This window comes from Equus asinus, chromosome 25 (assembly GCF_041296235.1).
Source record: "Equus asinus isolate D_3611 breed Donkey chromosome 25, EquAss-T2T_v2, whole genome shotgun sequence".
In the NCBI taxonomy this organism is placed as follows: Eukaryota; Metazoa; Chordata; class Mammalia; order Perissodactyla; family Equidae; genus Equus; species Equus asinus.
Window position 1 is genome coordinate 39,437,566 of NC_091814.1, and position 17,439 is coordinate 39,455,004.

General features: G+C 43.2%; 1 long non-coding RNA gene across 3 annotated transcripts in view; it reads right to left on the reverse strand.

Moving 5' to 3' along the window:
• Positions 1–8,334: 8,334 nt before the first annotated feature.
• The window catches only part of LOC123280812 (uncharacterized), a 59,316-nt gene continuing 50,211 nt past the window's right edge, over positions 8,335–17,439 (reverse strand). The window contains exons 4-5 of one of the 3 annotated variants that reach the window (XR_011498288.1): positions 9,659–16,981; positions 8,335–8,471 (exon numbers count right to left, since the gene is read on the reverse strand). This is a non-coding gene — a long non-coding RNA (uncharacterized lncRNA). Of the gene's footprint in view, positions 8,472–9,406; positions 16,982–17,439 lie in introns of those variants that run through there. The other 2 variants (XR_011498287.1, XR_011498286.1) reach the window with 2 other exon arrangements.

A 17,439-nucleotide genomic window follows, 5' to 3' on the forward strand; every position in this document is an offset into this window, starting at 1 on the left:
GTTGTTTTTGCTCCTTTGTCAAATATGAGTTAACTCTATTCATTTGAGTATATTCATGGGCTCTCTATTCTGTTGCATTGATCTACTTGTCTATTCTTTCACCAATACCACACCCTCTTGATTACTGTAGCTTTGTAGGAAATCCTGAAGTTGGATAGTGTTGGTCCTCCACCTTTATTCTTCTCCTTCAATATTGTGTTGGCTATCCTGAGTGTTTGCCTGTCTATGTAAATTTTAGAATTGGTGTGTCAATATCCACAAGATAATTTAACTTGCTAGGATTTTGATTTGGATTGCATTGAAGCTATACAGTTGGGAAGAACTGATATCTTGACAATATTGACTATGTCTCCATTTATTTAGCTTATAAACTAATTTAATTTACTTAGTTCTTTGGTTTCATTTATTAGAATTTTGTAGTTTTCCTCATAAGGATCTTGTACAGCTTTTGTTAGATTTATACCTAAGTATTTTGTTTTGGGGGGTGCTAACGTAAATGGTACTGTTTTTAATTTCAAATTCCACTTGTTCATTCCACTTGTTCAAGAGTATATACAAAAGGGATTGACTTTTGTATATTAGCTTTATGTCCTGCAACCTTACTATAATCTCTTATTAGTTCCAGGAGGTTTTTTTAAATTGTTGATTCTTCTGAATTTTCTACATAAACAATCACCTCATCTGCAAACAAAAACAGTTTTATTTCTTCCTTCCCAATCTGTATAACTTTTCTTGTCTTATTGCATGAGCTAGGAATTCTAGTACCATGTTTAAAAGTAGTGGTGAGAGAGATAGACTTAACTTGGTCCTGATCTTAGTGGAAAGGCTTCTAGTTTATTACCATTAAGTATGCTATTGATTGTAGGGTTTTGTTGGTAGATATTCTTTATGAAGTTGAGGAAGTTCCCCTCTATTTCAGTTTACTGAGTATTTTTTTTAACAAACGGGTGTTGGATTTTGCCACATGCTCTTTCTGCATCTATTGATATGATCATGTGGTTTTTCTTCTTTAGCTTGTTGATATAAAGGATTACATTAATTCATTTTTGAATGTTGAACCAGCCTTACATACCTGGGATAGATCTCACTTGGTCTTGGTATATAACTCTTTTTATACAGTGTTGGATTTGATTCTCTAATATTTGTTGAGAATTTTTGATCTATGTTTATGAGAAATACTGGTTTGTAGTCTTCTGTTCTCATAATGTCTTTGTCTGGTTGTGGTGTTAGGGTAATGTCAGCCTCACAGAATGAGGTGGTAAGTATTCTCTCTGCTTCTATCCTCTGAAGGAGATTGTAGAGAATTGGTATAATTTCTTCCTTAAATATTTGGTAGAATTCACCAGCGAAGCCATCTGGTTAAATAAATCCCTCAGGACATAGAGCAAAAAAGCAGAGAGGTGAATTATGAGGAGAATGAAGAAATATGGAGAAGCAATATAAAAGGGCCTAAATCACACAGTGTGATTTTCAGAAGGTCAGGAATTTATCCAAGAAAAAAAATAACAGAGGAAATTTTTCCAGAGCTGAAGACAAATAAGCTTATGAATGGAGGCAACTACAAAGTACCCAGCACAATTAATATAAAAAAAGACACACAAATGTATCCTTGTGAAATGTCTTTAGTCAATGCTGAAGACAAAATACTTCATGCTTGGGGTGATGTGTGACCAAGACAAGTTAGCCTTGCTGAAGTGAAAATCAGGTGGGTAGCAGACTTTTCCTTTGGGACAAGAGAGAAATATCTTCAGAGTTCTGATGGAAATTGGTTTGAACAATCCCATACCCAGCAAATGGGAGAGTAACCAAATGGGAGAGTAATATGGTGAAAATAAAGTCCTTATCTGAATACACGGTGCTTCTTGAAATAATGATTTGAAAATTTATTCCAGGAGGATAAAGAAAAGAGAAAGACAAGCAATTCAAATGGCAGTTGACCAAATCCAGCTGCTCAATACAAGTAAAACTGGAAAAAATAAAAACAAACCAAAAAGACTCCTGAAATAAACAAAACAAAAACCCCCCAGCAAAATGATATTGTAAACTAGGCTTCAAAAGTTAGCAACCCAAATTATGTTAGCAAGTCAGAAGGCTCTGGAAAGAATAGCTCCAAAAAGAAAATAAATTTCCTCTAAAGTGCTACAGATTCTAGATTATTATCTTAGTGAGAAAGCAAATGCTAATCATAATAGATCATCAAAATTCAGTGTCCTGCTTCCTCTGTTCCCTCCCTCCTCCTCCCAGCTTGGGTATGTATATTTCTTTTTCTATTGGCACAGGTTAAATGAGATAGAGTTTCTTCACTTTTTCTAGGAGTCCCAAAATAATTTAAAGTGGAAGCTCTATGAAGGCAGGGATATTTTTACTATTTTGTTCATCAATCTATCCCTAGCACTTAGAACAATGCTGGCACAGAGGAGATAATCAGTAATTTGTTTTTAATAGAATGAAATTGATCTCATAATGAATAATATTCATTTAATTAAAACACTATAAATTCTGGTTATTTTAGACTTAATAAACAATCAAAATGCAGAAAAAATAGTTATATAAGAAAGAATAAATTCCATAAATGCTGACAATGTAAATTGACACTGTGATGAACTGAAGCTGTGACATTGGGGATGGCCATGAGGGGAGGGGGGAAAGAAAGGTAAATCCCTCATTGTCTTAGAGGCAAGTCAAGAGATATTGACTAATGGCTGGGTCAAGAAATGGAAGCTTGAATATATTGTGTAAAGCTACAGAAGTATCTAACAGAATAATAAAGAATGAAATATATCTGGCAGTGGTTGTTGAAGGAAAGTATTAATGAGCCAAGTTCCTTATCTTTCATAGAGGGCGCCCACAGATATACTTTGAAGTTGATACATCAAAACTAAACGGATAATAAATTGTTGTTGTAGAGGTTTGCCTCAGAAGGGTTAAAAAGGGAAAAAAATTTTAAGCCATTATCTCTAGGGAATGCCATAGAGAAAGACCTTTACTTTAAAAAAAACACTACTCTCCAGTACCAACTGAATTTTTATTGCCATGTGTCCATACTTTAAAAGTGATATTTTTAATTTAAAAATAGTTTCTAGAAGAGAGAATAATTTTTAGGACAGAAAAAAGGATCCAACAGTTTGCAATTACATACTGTCTACCAGCAAGGACCGTCAAACATTTTGCAAACATTATCTGATGGTGAGTGTCAGAATCTACAGTTGCCAGATGGAGAAATTCAGACAAAGATGGAAGTGACTTGCCCATTTTCAGTGCATCTGCAACCAAGCCAGTGATGAAACCCAGGCTTCCTGGATTCTGAGTCCAAAGACAGATTTGGATTGATTTCTTCTTGGAAAAACCACCACATATTGGTATGACGACAGTTAAGGAAGAAGTCCAAACTAATAGATGGCACACTCTGTGTTTAGGGCTTGGAAAATGCCTGTATTTTTCCATCTAATAATCTGGTGCCAAAATGCACATTGCCTGTCAGGAAAAAGGCCAGTGCTTCTCTGAAGCACCTGATGGAAATATATATCATTTCAAGAAGTTGTGCCTGCAAAGGATAAAAAATGACAAATACTGTAATAACCACAATTAATTTTTAAGTCTCACTGTATATATAAAGATTTCTGCCATTTTGTGGCCACTTAGGAAACTATAGATGGTTAATTAGCTTGAAAAATAATTCTGATTATTCTGCCATATGCCTCTATTATTAATTCAGACTACTAGCACAGGTGGAAAGGAGAAAAAATATTTGACTGATCTGGCATCGTTTTACTCATTGGCTTCACTTTTAGTATGAATTTTTTAATATTTATGTTTTTGCCTGGCTTCCATCTTTGTTAAAACTCTGGAGGGGAGCGAAGGAGAGTCATTAAATGGTTTTAGTAGATTCCTTTTATTTTGTCAGTACAGCTTCCTTCTTCTTCCATCCTACCGCTAAAACCACATGCAAATACTTCTGAAAACAGGTCTCCACCAGATGATCCTGGCCCAATGGCCAAAGTGCACCCTGCATCAAAGCTGCTGAAGAACGTCCAGGAGAATTTGGAAGAGGGAACTGTGAGAGTCCAGACTTGGTCTGGCTGGTTCCTTGAGAAAACGAGATGTGTGGACTGAGAAACAGAGAAAGGAAGACGAAAGTAAATAAACAGAGAGGAGCAGAGGTGAGAGATGAATATGTTGACCACGAATCAATCACTTTTAATTGCGGTAGAATGCATATAACACAAAATTCACCATTTTAACCCTTTTTGAATGTACTGTTCAGTGGCGTTAAGTATATTCACATTGTTGTACAATGGTCACCACCATCCATCTCCAGAACTTTATCATTTTCTCAAACTGAAACTCTGTGCCCATTAAACAATAATTCTCCATTTCCCCAGACTTCTAGCCCCTGGTAACTACTCTTCTTTCTTTCTTTTTTTTTTTTTTTTTTGAGGAAGATTAGCCCTGAGCTAACTGCTGCCAGTCCTCCTCTTTTTGCTGAGGAAGACTGGCCCTGAGCTAACATCATGCCCATCTTCCTCTACTTTATATGTGGAACACCTACCACAGCATGGCGTGCCAAGTGGTGCCATGTCCGCACCCAGGATCCGAACCAGTGAACCCCGGGCCCCCGAGAAGTGGAATGTGCGAACTTACCCCTGCGCCACCAGGCTGGCCCCTACTCTTCTACTTTCTTTCTCTGTGAATCTAACTATTCTGAGAATTAATTATTCTTGCCAAGGTGCTGTTGAGAGTTGTGTCACACAGCAATTTATAGTCTCTCGGATCCAAATTCACCCTTCAATACACGCTCTGCAGTAACAGGTGGAATTTCTTGGAGTGTTTCTCCTTTACAAAGAGCATCTGTTAGGATTTCTCAGTAGAGGGTGCTGGAGGGACAATGGAGGAGGAAGGGTCCCCGTGCTGTTTCTGGCAGCTACACCACCAGCTGGTGGTGCTCTGACCCAGCCACAGGTCCAGAGCTCATTGTCCCTCGGTGACCTTGCAGACCCAGGTTAGCCTGGTGATCGCCTTCCTGTGGCCTTCTTGACATGAACACCGTATATTCCAGGCCTGCTGTCTGCAGCGGTGCCCCTACTGCCTCTGCATGCCCATGTGCCAGGCCACTGAGTTGCATCCTGCTTGCCCAGTGACTGCAGACCAGCTCTGGCCTGGGCAGATCAGCACATCTCTCTGCCATCCAGTGGTTGCGATCCCAGCCTTGGGAAGGGCTCTCCTTTTACATCTGTCCCTCCGTGGGTACTCTCCCTCAGCCTTAGGGTACCACATAGAGTTCTCTTATATCTTACAACCACTCTTTCATCAAAATTTAGAAAATATCTATATTAAACTTCTGCTAGTGAAGTCGCTGTGTGGTTTCTGCCCCTTGGTTTGCCCAGACTGACCTAAGAGTGGAAGGGGGCAGAATGACAGACAAACCAGGATAGTTCTGCACAAACGGGAATGTGTGGTCACTTCCTCTAGACATGGGAGGGAAGGTCCTGACTGCATTTGAGGCTCTGGCTCTAGTTTATTTCTGAAGTCCACCATCTACCTGCCCATAGGTTTGGAGACAAACCTGTTTCTTTAACATAAATTCTAGCTCTTGTCTCTGAAAGAGCTCAAGTGTGTTTCTGTTACTTGAAACCAAGACAGTCATCACTAATAAATATGCAATTTCACTGTCTCTCAAATATGGTTCAGAAAAAGGGATAGAGGGATAAAGAAGGACTATTCTACAAGCAGAAAACAGGGAAGGAAGACTATTCTGAAGCTTACGTGAGAGCAAATTCCAGTTCTTTAAGAGTCTCAGCAGGGCTTGTTGTTAACATTAGGGTTCCAGGTTCTGTGATTCACCTCTCTCTGGTCTCTGCTTTTTGAAAGTGGGGTACTTCCACTCATAGCGTGCTGCTCTTGGCTCTGCCTTGGAGCAAGATAATTAAATTGGGATCCAACCAATCAGAATGGATGGTGAAACAAGAATGGATGCCACAACCAATCAGAATAGGTGCTGCAGCTAATGGCAGAGATGCTGGCAGTAAAAAATTGATGAGGCTGTACAGTATATTCCAGGTGGATGAAAACTCTGGATGTGTGAGAACCAGTCGAAACTAGCGGCTGCTCTGGCTGAAGTTGTGTCTTCTGGTCATAATTAATTGCAACTGAAGTTACTGAAAAAAACTGTCAGGCAGTTAGGGATTTTCAATATTTTCCCTGAAACCTACTCTTCCCATGGCCTTAATCATCTCAGTACATTGCGACACAGACTTTCTAGTTACTCTGGCCAATGCCTTGGAGTCAACCATTTCTCCTCATTTACTCTAATACCCTACATTTGCAGAGTAAGAAAATCCTGCCCATTCCACTTTCAAAATACATCCATTATCTGACTATTTTTCAGCACTTCTGTCACTCTTGTTTTCGTCCAAGCCACCATGCTTTTTGCCTGGATCACTGCAGTAGGCTCCTCACTGCTCTCCTTCCCCCCTTGAGTCTATTCTCATCCTGACAGCCAGAGTGATTCCATTAAAATGGAAGTCAGCTTGTGTTACTCTGCTCCTGGAAACCCTCCAGTGGCTTCTCATCTCAGAGTAAAAGCCAAAGGACTTCTACTGGGCTCCAAGGCCCTACACCATCTAGATCCCTGTTAGCTCTCTGATCTTGTCTCCCACTAACTCAGTGTGATGGATTCATGGCAAAAACTGGTCACAATTTTACACCCTTCGCTCTATGCACACCCTTTGTGATGTGACTTTAAGGCTCTCCCCATGAAGAAGTGGAGTTTGTTTCCACCCCTGGAAACTAGGCTGGTCTCGTGAATTTCTTTGGCCAATAGAATGTGGTAGAAGCGCTGTTGTTTCCGTTCTAAACTCAGGCCACAAGAGATCTTGTGTGTGCTCTCTCTCTCTCTCCTTTGTCCCCTCTCTCCTCTCTTTCTCTTTCACCTCCCTTCTCTCCCCCTCTTTCTCTTTCCTCTCTGCCTTCTTTCTCTTTCTCCTTTCTCTCCTTCCCTCCTCCTTCCAGATCCCTGCTATGCCATGAGAACAAAACATCACCCTACCGGAGGATGCGAGACACATAGGCACGTGGAGCAGAGCCAAGTCAACCCAGTTGTCTTGTCCAAGCCCAAGACATGTGAGAACCCAGCCAAGATCAGCAAAACTGTGCTGACTCGCAGCTGACTGCATAGGCATGAGTGAGCCCTGACAAGCTTAGCTCATCTCAGCAGAACCACTCAGGTGGTCTTTAGATTCGTGAGTAAAACTAAATGTTTATTATTGTATACCACTGAGGTTCTGAGGCTGCTTGTTACTCAGCATTATGGTGAGAAAGACAACTGATTCTTCCCATTGCCCGTTCTTCTCCAGCCATAATGGTCTTCTGAAAAATGCCAGTCACATCCCTCTCTCGGAGACTTTGCACTTGCTGTTCTCTCTGACTACAATACTCTTCCCTGACCCACCCCACCTCCAATAGCCTTATGTGCCTTAATCTCTAACCTCCTTCAGATCTTTTCTCGACTGTCACCTTCTTTGTGAGATCTTGTCTGGACATATATAATGCAATCTTCTTCTAGCACTTCCTATTACTCCTTTTCAGCTTTAACTTTCTCCTTAGCATTTGCTACTATCAGATATATTTTACATATTCCTTATGTTTCTTGCTTATTGTCTAACTCCCTGGCAAGTTTCTTGGGAGCAGGGATTTTTGCCTGCTTTATGTTTGATGTCTGCTTTTCCCAACATACTGTAAGCTCGGTGAGGACATAAGCTCTTCATCAGGTCATTTAGCTAAGTTTGGCCCCAGAGCCCAATAAGCCCTTGGTAGGTGAGAGACTTGTGGTGTCAAATAGGAAACCCATGAAGAAAAGGACTCTTGCATAATGAGTCGAGTCTTCCAGGAAAGACTCAGCTCTGATGACATTTTCCTTCCTTTCTAAAACCGCAAAGGTCTATAAACCACTTCTCCCCTTGACCGTCACCAGCCCATTAGCAGAAGACAGAGAGAATATTTACATTCTAAGGGGGTTGTATTCAAGAAGGGCACCTCTTGTCATTCTTGCGTTGTCGTGATTTATGCAATCAGGCATTGCGTTAGACACGGCAATTAGGAACAGAAATGGACACAGGAAGCACAACAGAAGTGGTGTTGATTAACTCTACCAAGGCTATTAGTCTTCTATTGCTGTGAACAAATGACCACAAACCACGTGGGTTAAAACAACACGAATTTATTATCTTAGTTTCGTGGATCAAGGTTCTGAGCAGAGCTTCACTGGATCCCCGGTGAGAGTCCCACAAGGCCTTTATCAGGACCATGCTGCAGTTCCCATCAGAGACTCAGGGTCCTCTTCCAGCTCATTCAGGTCTTTGGCAGAATTCAGTTCGTTGTGGCTGTAGGAACGAGTTCCCTGTTTTCTTGCCAGCTGTCAGCTGAGAATCACGCTCGGCTCCCAGAGGCCACTGGTGTTCCTTGCCCCAGGGTCCCTGTAGGCCGTTCACAATATGAATGTTTGCTTTCTTCCAGGCCAGCAGGAGCACACTTCTGACTTCTCCCCTGTGACCAGCAGAGAAATCGCTCTGCTTTTCATTGGCTCACCCGACCAGGTCAGGTCCACCCTTTGGCCATATAACATAACATAGCCACAGGAGTGATATCTCAGCACATTCAGAGGTGCCACTCCACTGAGGGGATTATACTGGGTGTCACACTGGGGGACCCTGTCTACCACAGGCAGCTGGGACAGCTGACAGTAATCACATTGCCAGCACTGTGCTAAGTGCTTTTTAGCATTTAATCTTTAAAATAATCTATGAGGTAAATTCTGTTACTTTCCTTGTTTTCTAGGTGAAGGCACTGAGGCTAAGGCCAGGTGACTTTGTCCAATTTCATACAATCAGTGAGAAGCGTAAACTAGATTTTGAACTTGATCTTTCTGACTCCAGAACCCGTTCTTATCCACTTTACCTCATCAAAGCTGGTTCTCCTGTAACCAGCGGAATGGTGATTATCACTGTTTCATGCCTGTAAACACTGGTTTGGGGAGATTAAGTAACATCCTGAAGACCACCCAGTCAGTAAGTGATAGAGCAGCCTTCAATCTAATCTTCTCCTCTCAGGCCACACTGTTGGCATCCCATGTAATTGGGGACACTCCCAAATTGCTTATCAGCTAGAAGAAAACTTAGAAATGAGCCCTCCCCCAGAGAAGAGGGAAACCAGCGTGTTTTCAGGCTCTAAGGCTTGATCAAATGACATAACACATGTTATCAGTGCTTTTCCTTTTAACCTGTAGTGAGCGAAAGGAGAAGTGTTTTATTCCCATGCTGAGGAAAGCTATCTGAGCTGAGGGCGCCTGGAAGTTACTCCCTCAGAAATTTCAGGATGCTCAGCACCAGGAGAAGGTGCTCGCCACAAGATGGTAGAAGGTTAGTGATCATTCACTTCTCTTCCTCTGTGCATTGACACCTTTGAATGAAAGGCAGCCTGGGTGGAAGCAAATGATTATTCAGGGGTGAGGATGTGTTTCCCTGGGACTAATGTCGTTGTTTTCACTGCTTCTTGAAGGAGACAACAAAGCTTTGGCCCAGACCTGCTAAAAATCGAACTATCCATTGTAAATGTCATCATACCACCCCCACTTTGTGCTTTGACAAGGAGAGGCCAACTTCACCTGAGAGTGGTGTCCACCTCCTTTTCCTTGATGCTTCTCAATGCCAATAGTAAACTTGGTGCAGAAACAGCATTAAAAAGGCTTGATTGTCTGAGCCTCCCAGCCAGTAGCTGTGTTTCAGGCAAGAAACAGAGAGCAAAGTTATCAGAAAAATTTCATTTCTTTTGGAGTGCCCTGCCAGGTCAAGGTCTGGGTCATGACTGCATTCCTCTGTTGGCAGCCATGGCTCCCATTGGTCAGCTCGTTTCCCAGGGCTACAGCCCGCCCAGTGCCAGGAGCACCACTCCTTCAGGACTAGGGGTGGTAATAGCTGCCCACTGGTACTCATTCCTGGGTGCTGCACCCTCCCTTGATGGTTCTTGCTGCCCTGCCCACACCTCAGTAAATAGCTCCTTCATAAAATATTCTTAATTAACCTTTAATTAATTAAAGTGTGCCATCCATAGCCTACCAAAAACCCTGGCTGATAATCACTTTAAACTCTTAATGGAATTATTGACTCAAGCAACAAGTATAAACTGGTGTTAAAAGCATTAGGCATGTGGCTGATGGAGCACCTGACGCTTGTATATTGCCAGAATAACACCACGCAGTTCACTTTCCGGTTACAAGGGGGAAAATAGACTGCTACAATGGAAGGATAAGACTGTCATTTGCCTTAATTGATTGGTCAACGCTGGGATCCCTAACGGTGGGTCAACTGGAACATACATGTCCTATGACGAAATGGAATACGAAGTTAAACAAGGCTTAACTTAAATTCATCATGCCATTGAATTCTACTTCCAGTTTATAAGAAATAAGTGGGTTACAGAAACGAGCTAAATGATACCACAAACAGTCAAATCCAAAAGATGGATATTCTATAGACAACTGGCCAAATCCATTTAACAAGCATGAGATCATGTCTATACTTGGCAAAATGGCTCAAGAAATATCCATGCAATGCTTGAATTGGTCCCTAATTGGACCAACCAGCTAGAAATGACATTTGGGGGATGAATTGAGTAATCAAAAAGAACTGGGTATTAAATGAGATGTACTGACACATGGAAAGTTTCAGACCATTAACTTAAAAAAAAGTCAATTTACAAAACAGTATGTAACAATTTACAAAATAGTATTTTTCTCATTTTATAAAAAGATACACGTACATATATAAAATTCTGGAAGGATATACAATATTAACAGTGGTAATCTCTGGATGGTAGGCAGAGCATATTTTTATTTTCTTACTTTTGTTTGTACATGCGCTGCTTTGTATTGTAAGAGGTTTTCAACCTAAAAAGAAGCAAAGAAGGTTGTCAGTATATAAATTGTAGCCAAAGCCGTGGGAGTAACTGAGATGCCTAGGGAAAGGACTATAAACAATAAGAAGAAGGCTGAGGGCACAGCCTTCAGAAACATCAAGTTTTCAGAGAAAAGACAGGGAAGGAAAGCTGGTCAGACTGAGGAGGAGCCATGGGAGAATAGAAGAGGCTGGAAGGCCAGGGGAGGAGAGTGGTTCCAGAAGGAGGGAATAGTCAGGTGTATCAAATGCTACAGAGGGCAAGCAGGCGCAGGATTAAAAGGCCACTGATGTTACAGTAGGAAGTCAACAGAGACTTCTGCACGTGGAGGGGTAAGGAAGGAGAGACAGCTCTTGTAAGAAGCTGGTACCAGAGGGAAGGAGAGATACAGGACAGCAACTGGAGGAAACAGCGGTGCCCAACTTTGCACAAGGAGGCGGGTGAGGAAGAGTTGCCATTCAGGTGTATTATAGGTAAATGAAACCCCTTTACCCAGAATACAGTGCAAGTGGCGCCCCCTGGAGGACACAAAAGGAAGGCTCTATGCAGCAGGCAGAGGAAAGAGCTGCTTGGAGAATTAAGTCATTTGCAGACTAACTGGAAAAGGCCAGTGGGAATGGAGAGTTTGAAAACCTAAGAGGAGAAGGAAGGATCATTTATGGCACAGGATGCACAGGATGCAGAAGTTCACAGAGGAGGGAGCAAGGTGGAGAGCAGAGGAGGCCATGAGCCGTGTGGGAGACTGAGGCAGGCTTCCTCTGAATCAGAGGGAAAGAAGCCAGGACCGAAACCACGCAATTCTCACCTTCTGTTGAAGTCACCAAACTGGTGATGATTAGCAATTATAAATATACTTTGAAAGCAGGGTTTCCAAGTGGCGGTGTACTGGTTTTGGAGTTCTGCAAAGCCATATGAGCAGGCACTAGATCGTTATTATTAGGGCAGGGGGCTGCCGACGTGATGGGATTTGAGGGGTGGCCCAAGACCTGTCACCCCGGGAACATCTCCCAAGGACTGTTCATAATGGCAGGAGATGTGATGAAGTGAATAGACAGTGCAGGGTTCTGAGTCAGCAGATGAGTTTACAGTCTGTCCCTTCCGCCATGGACACTTTTTGAACTTCAGTGTGACTCGCTTTAATAAACACCAAATACCCACAGGGCAAAAAGGGCACTGTTCTCAGTACAGCTCATGACACTTCATTTCTTCAAGAATCTGTTTAGAGAAGAGGCTGGAATATTCTGGGCTGCAATGAGAAATATACAACAGTTCTCCATGTGCCTGGAACAGAGAACTGCCTCCCTAAAAAATGTCTGATAGAAGAAGAACTAAGATGCAATGTTTGCTATGATCATTTCTTTTCTCTTTCTGTACTCTCTTCCCATCACCTCATCACCGAGCCAGGAAGCCCCAATGTCTTCTGGCCTCTTCTGCCCTACGGAGTCCTGCCTTGTTGCTGCTGACCACACAGCAAACTGTCCCGGGGTCAGCAGGTCTCAGCTGTGCAGGAAGCACTCCAAACCAGGGCTTCGCAGAGACCACAGCCATCTTCCAGGGGATTCAGCAGCTGCGCAGGGTCGAGCCGCTCTGAGTGCATTAATCAAAGGTTATTGTTCTCACTGCTCTGCTTGCCGTGTCAGGTGGATCCGGGACAAGCTGTTGGTTGGAGGGTTTTCTCCTGTGTCTGTTTGTAGACACTCATCTTCCCAATTTATCCTGCAAGCAATACCTTGCAGGAGAGGAGCAGTCTCCCCCACTTGCCTCACAGCTTTAGGAACTCTGGAGCTTCGTACAAATGTGTACAAAGTGTAGAGACTCCAGCCAAGAGGTGAGAGCGGGAAGGAAAACTGTGATGGGAGGGAAGCTGGAAGGTGCTGGGCCATTAATTACAGCTCAGTGGGGAGGGGGCAGGAAACTATAACTCAGAGTGGAGCTCCAGAGCTAAAGCAAACAGGAAGGTTTTAATGAGAAAGTCCCTGAGAGGAAATGACTCAATGGTTTGGAAAGAGTGGGCTCCAGCAGGAATAGAGGCAACTGGAGGTTACTAGAGGTAACCCCCATCCATGAGGAGGGGAGGGAGCCGGCCAGAGGGGGACAACTGGGGAGGGGCAGGACTTTCTCTTTGGCGCCCAAGACATAGCAACCAGCCTCATCCTCCACTCAGGATTCCTCCCCACATTTTCCTGGAATAGGGGTTGGGGCGGGGATCCTCAGGGCGGGAGCAGCTGTTCCATCTGCTACAGGATTGGGAAAAGCATCTTGACTCTCAGCATGGTAGGGCAGGCTGAGACTGCATGGTCAAGAGTCTGTTTGGAGAAGGGGCTGGAATATTCTGGGATTGTGCTTGCAAAGAGGGAGACACAACGGTTCTCCCAGTGCCTGGAATAGAGAAGTCCCTCCCTTAAAAAAATGCTGATAATAGTACTAAGGCGGGATGATTACCATGATCGTGTTAGAGGCTTGGTGTGCCCATCATAGAGGGAATGCATTTTCTGTCTCAAACATCAGAGCATGGCATCTGAAAAAAAAATTTCTTTTCTGGTTTCTGAATTTGTGTACATGAAATACCTTAAAATGAATTCATGCTTAGTCATAAATAAAATGAATTTATTTAAAATTATAACATTGCATGATATTGGAAGTGTCCCGGAAAATCTGGGATGAAGGAACACTGTGCTTTGAACTGAAGCATATCTGAGAAGAGCTGAGGAACAAAACTCCTTACAAATCATGAATTTATTAGTTTGTTCATGAATCAGCCACTGAAGGGGGAGGGGGAACAAGTTCCCTTCTGTAGGGTCGGGGTACGGGGGCACTGGCGGAGAAGCTAAAGTCCCTCCAGTGTGTTCAAGTGAAAAGGACTTGGACACTGGGCCAAGGACGTAGAATTGAGCCCTTGCTCTTCAACATCCTTGCTGAGTCTCAGGCAAATCTGGGTTCCCTGATCTACACAGTGAGCACAGTACTGAGGCCACCAGGTTGCTGCGAGAATTCAAGATAATGTCCATTGGGCATCTAGTCCAGTATCTGGCATGGATGGTGTGCACATAAACGTCATTTCTGTTCCTCCCCCTGCCCCATCTCAGTGATGCATGGAAGGATGCTCCAGCTTTGGAAAGGGGCCCAGTCACTGACAGCACCTTGCAATTTAGCAGACATTTGGGGACCTCTTCAGAAGCACAGTGAGGCTCTGCCCCAAATCTCACAGGCAAGTGGGTGAGGAGAACCCCTGGCAAGTCAAGCGGCCTGCTGCCCAGTGCCATGTCCCCCCTCCCCGACCCCTACTCCCTGCCAGCAAATCAGTAATGGGCTGGGCTTTTCACTGGCTGGAAAACAGCACAGAAAGGAAGCTCAAGACAGTCTGGGAGGAAAGAAAGTTTCCTGTTGAACGAGGGGTGAGCAAGAGCCTGGTAATTTTGGAAGAGTGAAAAAATAAGGGCTGTAAAGAGGGGGAATGCAAACACGAATGGACTGTGGAGTCCCCACTGCATTTTGTCTGACCAAGGAGCAGCCTTGGCAGAAAGAATGTGGGAACCTCAATCACGCTACAGACGATCACGAGGAACTTCGCAGCCTTGGTTGATCCAAGGCAGCAACTTCAGTGACTTAAAAGGGCATTTTAAAAGCCACTCACTAAGGCCCTCCTTCAAGGGGAGTGGGGGAAGACTTGTCATTTTCACCTAAACCCAGCTTTCAAGGCTGTCACTTCTGCTATGTACCCTGGCTTTTTCTAAAAAGGTCTGTCATTTACGTTTCGTCATTTACACCACTTGCTTCAGTGACTCTGAACTTGGCATGCGGCTCCATGGTTGTGCTCCTTTCTGAATCACATGCTTTTGCTTACATTAAGTAGCGGGGCTTGGAGTGTAGCCTCAGAAGGAAGTTGCCAAAGCTTCCCGTTCCCTTACCAAGGCTAACTCGTGGCATGTGCCGTCAGAAACACACTCTCTTCCTCAAGGTCTATTTTCTAAATCTAAATTAGCCTTGAAAAGAGTTCCCAGGCTAGACCATGACTACCTAAAAGTCAAGTCAATTCAGATTCATACATATTAGGGCACCTACCATGTGCCAGGCACGATGGGGATTCCGAGGTGAGGACCCTTAGTTTCTACTCTCCAGGGCCTTGTCGTCTAGACAGGAGAAACATCTAGGGTCTATGTAGGGTCATAGGGGAGACTACCTCCTATTGGCTATGAGTAGAGCCAACTGGCACAATGGAGACAGTTCATTGTTCTTGTGTTCATTCAAAAGATATTTATTGAGGACCTGTTCTGTGCCAGGCACTTTCCAATACCCTGGGGATACAGTGAGGAACAAGAATGTGGGATCTGAGGGCAGGCAGAACTGAATCAAAGCCCTGCCTCTGAGGAAACTGTGTTTTGGGCAAGTCTCTTAAACTCACTGAGCTCCAGATTTCTCATTTGAAAAGTGGAATCAAATAACAATAATACTAATAATGTTATCTTCTTCGCAGAGTTCTCGGAAAGACAGGAAGTGGTTATGATAGATGCGCAATAAAGGTAGCTGATGGATTGTTCTAGAATAGATTAGTAAATAAGTATGCTGGTTGGATATTCAAGCGGGGGAAGTAAAGAAAATTATTTTTATTTTTCACTGGGCAAGATCCAATGCACGCGTATTGCAGAGGAGAAATAAAGCCGTGTATAGAGAAGCAGCATTCCAGCCCAGGCTGTGTCCCAAGCAGTCCTCAAGGGTCCATAAATTTTCTAAGAGAATGTTTTAATTTTTTCTTTTAAAATTAAAATTTGATGACAATCTTGTATACCTATATGCATATGTATACGTTCATATATATAATGTATATATAATAAATATATATTCTTACAAGCACATATATTCTAAGTTATCTGAATATCCAATGTATAATCCACAGTCACTGCATGATTTCAGCCTCCATGTCTGTGTTTGTGATCACATTAATGTCAAATAAAGCTACTTTATTTTCCTCTAATGAGGAAAGAACAGAGGTGCGCTTAACATATAAAGGTGTTTGCATCTGCTGAAAGCTAAAAAGCAGCAGAGTGCATTGTAGCCAAGGGAAGGTTTAGAAGTGGTTTGAATAGAGAGAAGCTGAGCCTGGAGAGGACGTCTAGCCCTGGCGCGTGGTCGTAGGGATGGGCTGATTTGGAAAGAGCTCGGACTTGGCAGTTAGTACCACACGGTGTTGTGAAGAGACACTTGGTTTTAGCGACACAACGTTATGTCACATTTCATTAATGTTATTTTAACTTTACTCGTTTTCTGACTTTTTTGCTATATGAATCATAAATTTGTTTTAGTCTCATAAAAGCACTAAAGTATAATGGGATAATATCTGGTTTTATATGGTACAAAGTTAAATAACATATTAAAAAAAATAATTTCAGTCTATCCTAAGGGTCCACTAGACCTCTCAAGGGCAGCGCATTGTTCTAGGTTTAGGAGCAGACTGGCACTCCCTCCTGGGTGTGGAGGAGGAAGGGCTGACCGACCGGAAGTGCCACTTTTCTGGGTGATGGCTTGAGTCCCCAGATTCCTGGGAACTACAAGCAGGTTCCAGGAAAAGTGAGGTTATCACAGAAGAGCTTGGAAGGGTGCAAAGGAGCATGTGTACCGAGAACAGATCCTCTTCTCCCAGCTTTCTCCAGGCTTAATCTCCTGACTCACAGAGACCTCACCTTCTATTGCTTCTCTCTGCTTTATTCACTTACTCAACAAGCTGCAGATTTGCCATATGACAGCTCCTGTGCTAGGCACAGGGATACCTTATGACATGATGGACACGGTCCCTGCCCCCAAGGATTACAATGGAATGGACCACAGTATTGATACTTTCTCAGCTCTCACTTCTAAACCTTTCCACATACTAAGTCTTGAAAGTCCTGCTCAGAATACCCACTCCCACTTTTGCAAATAAACAATCAAGCTTCCATTGATTGACTCAAGCACATACCTGGAAGGCAGCATGTACCAGGTGTGTCAGGGATATTTTCCTCAGCTTTTTCTGAGTGCTGTCTGATTCTAGGCCAGGAACCTGGAAAAACCAAAGACTTTGGAATTAGAGAGCCATGGCATCTTAGGTTCTTTGGAAGCAGAACCTGAGGCAGGGTTTTGGGGACAGGCAATTGATTTATTGATTTATTCTGGAAGAACGTGTAAAGGAGGAAGAGAAACAGAAGAGTGAGGAGAAAAGAGTGGAGCAAGGATGTGATCTCAGAAAAAAAAGTCCAGGTTTGATCCACAGAGTACTCTGGAGTATAAATGATATCACAGAAATGTCCCCACCATGAGGCAAGAGGGCTGGACTTCTGTGGGTTGGGAGAGAGAAAAACAGAGAGAGAGTGGGTGCATGTGGGTGTGGGTGTGAGTGTGTGTGTTGGGGAAGGGGGTCAGGGGTACAACTTTGCAGCTGAGGCAGCTCCCATCAGCTGTAAGGGTAATTTCTAGAGAAATGGGAAGCTATAGCTGTTAGATCACTATCTCTGGAAGATG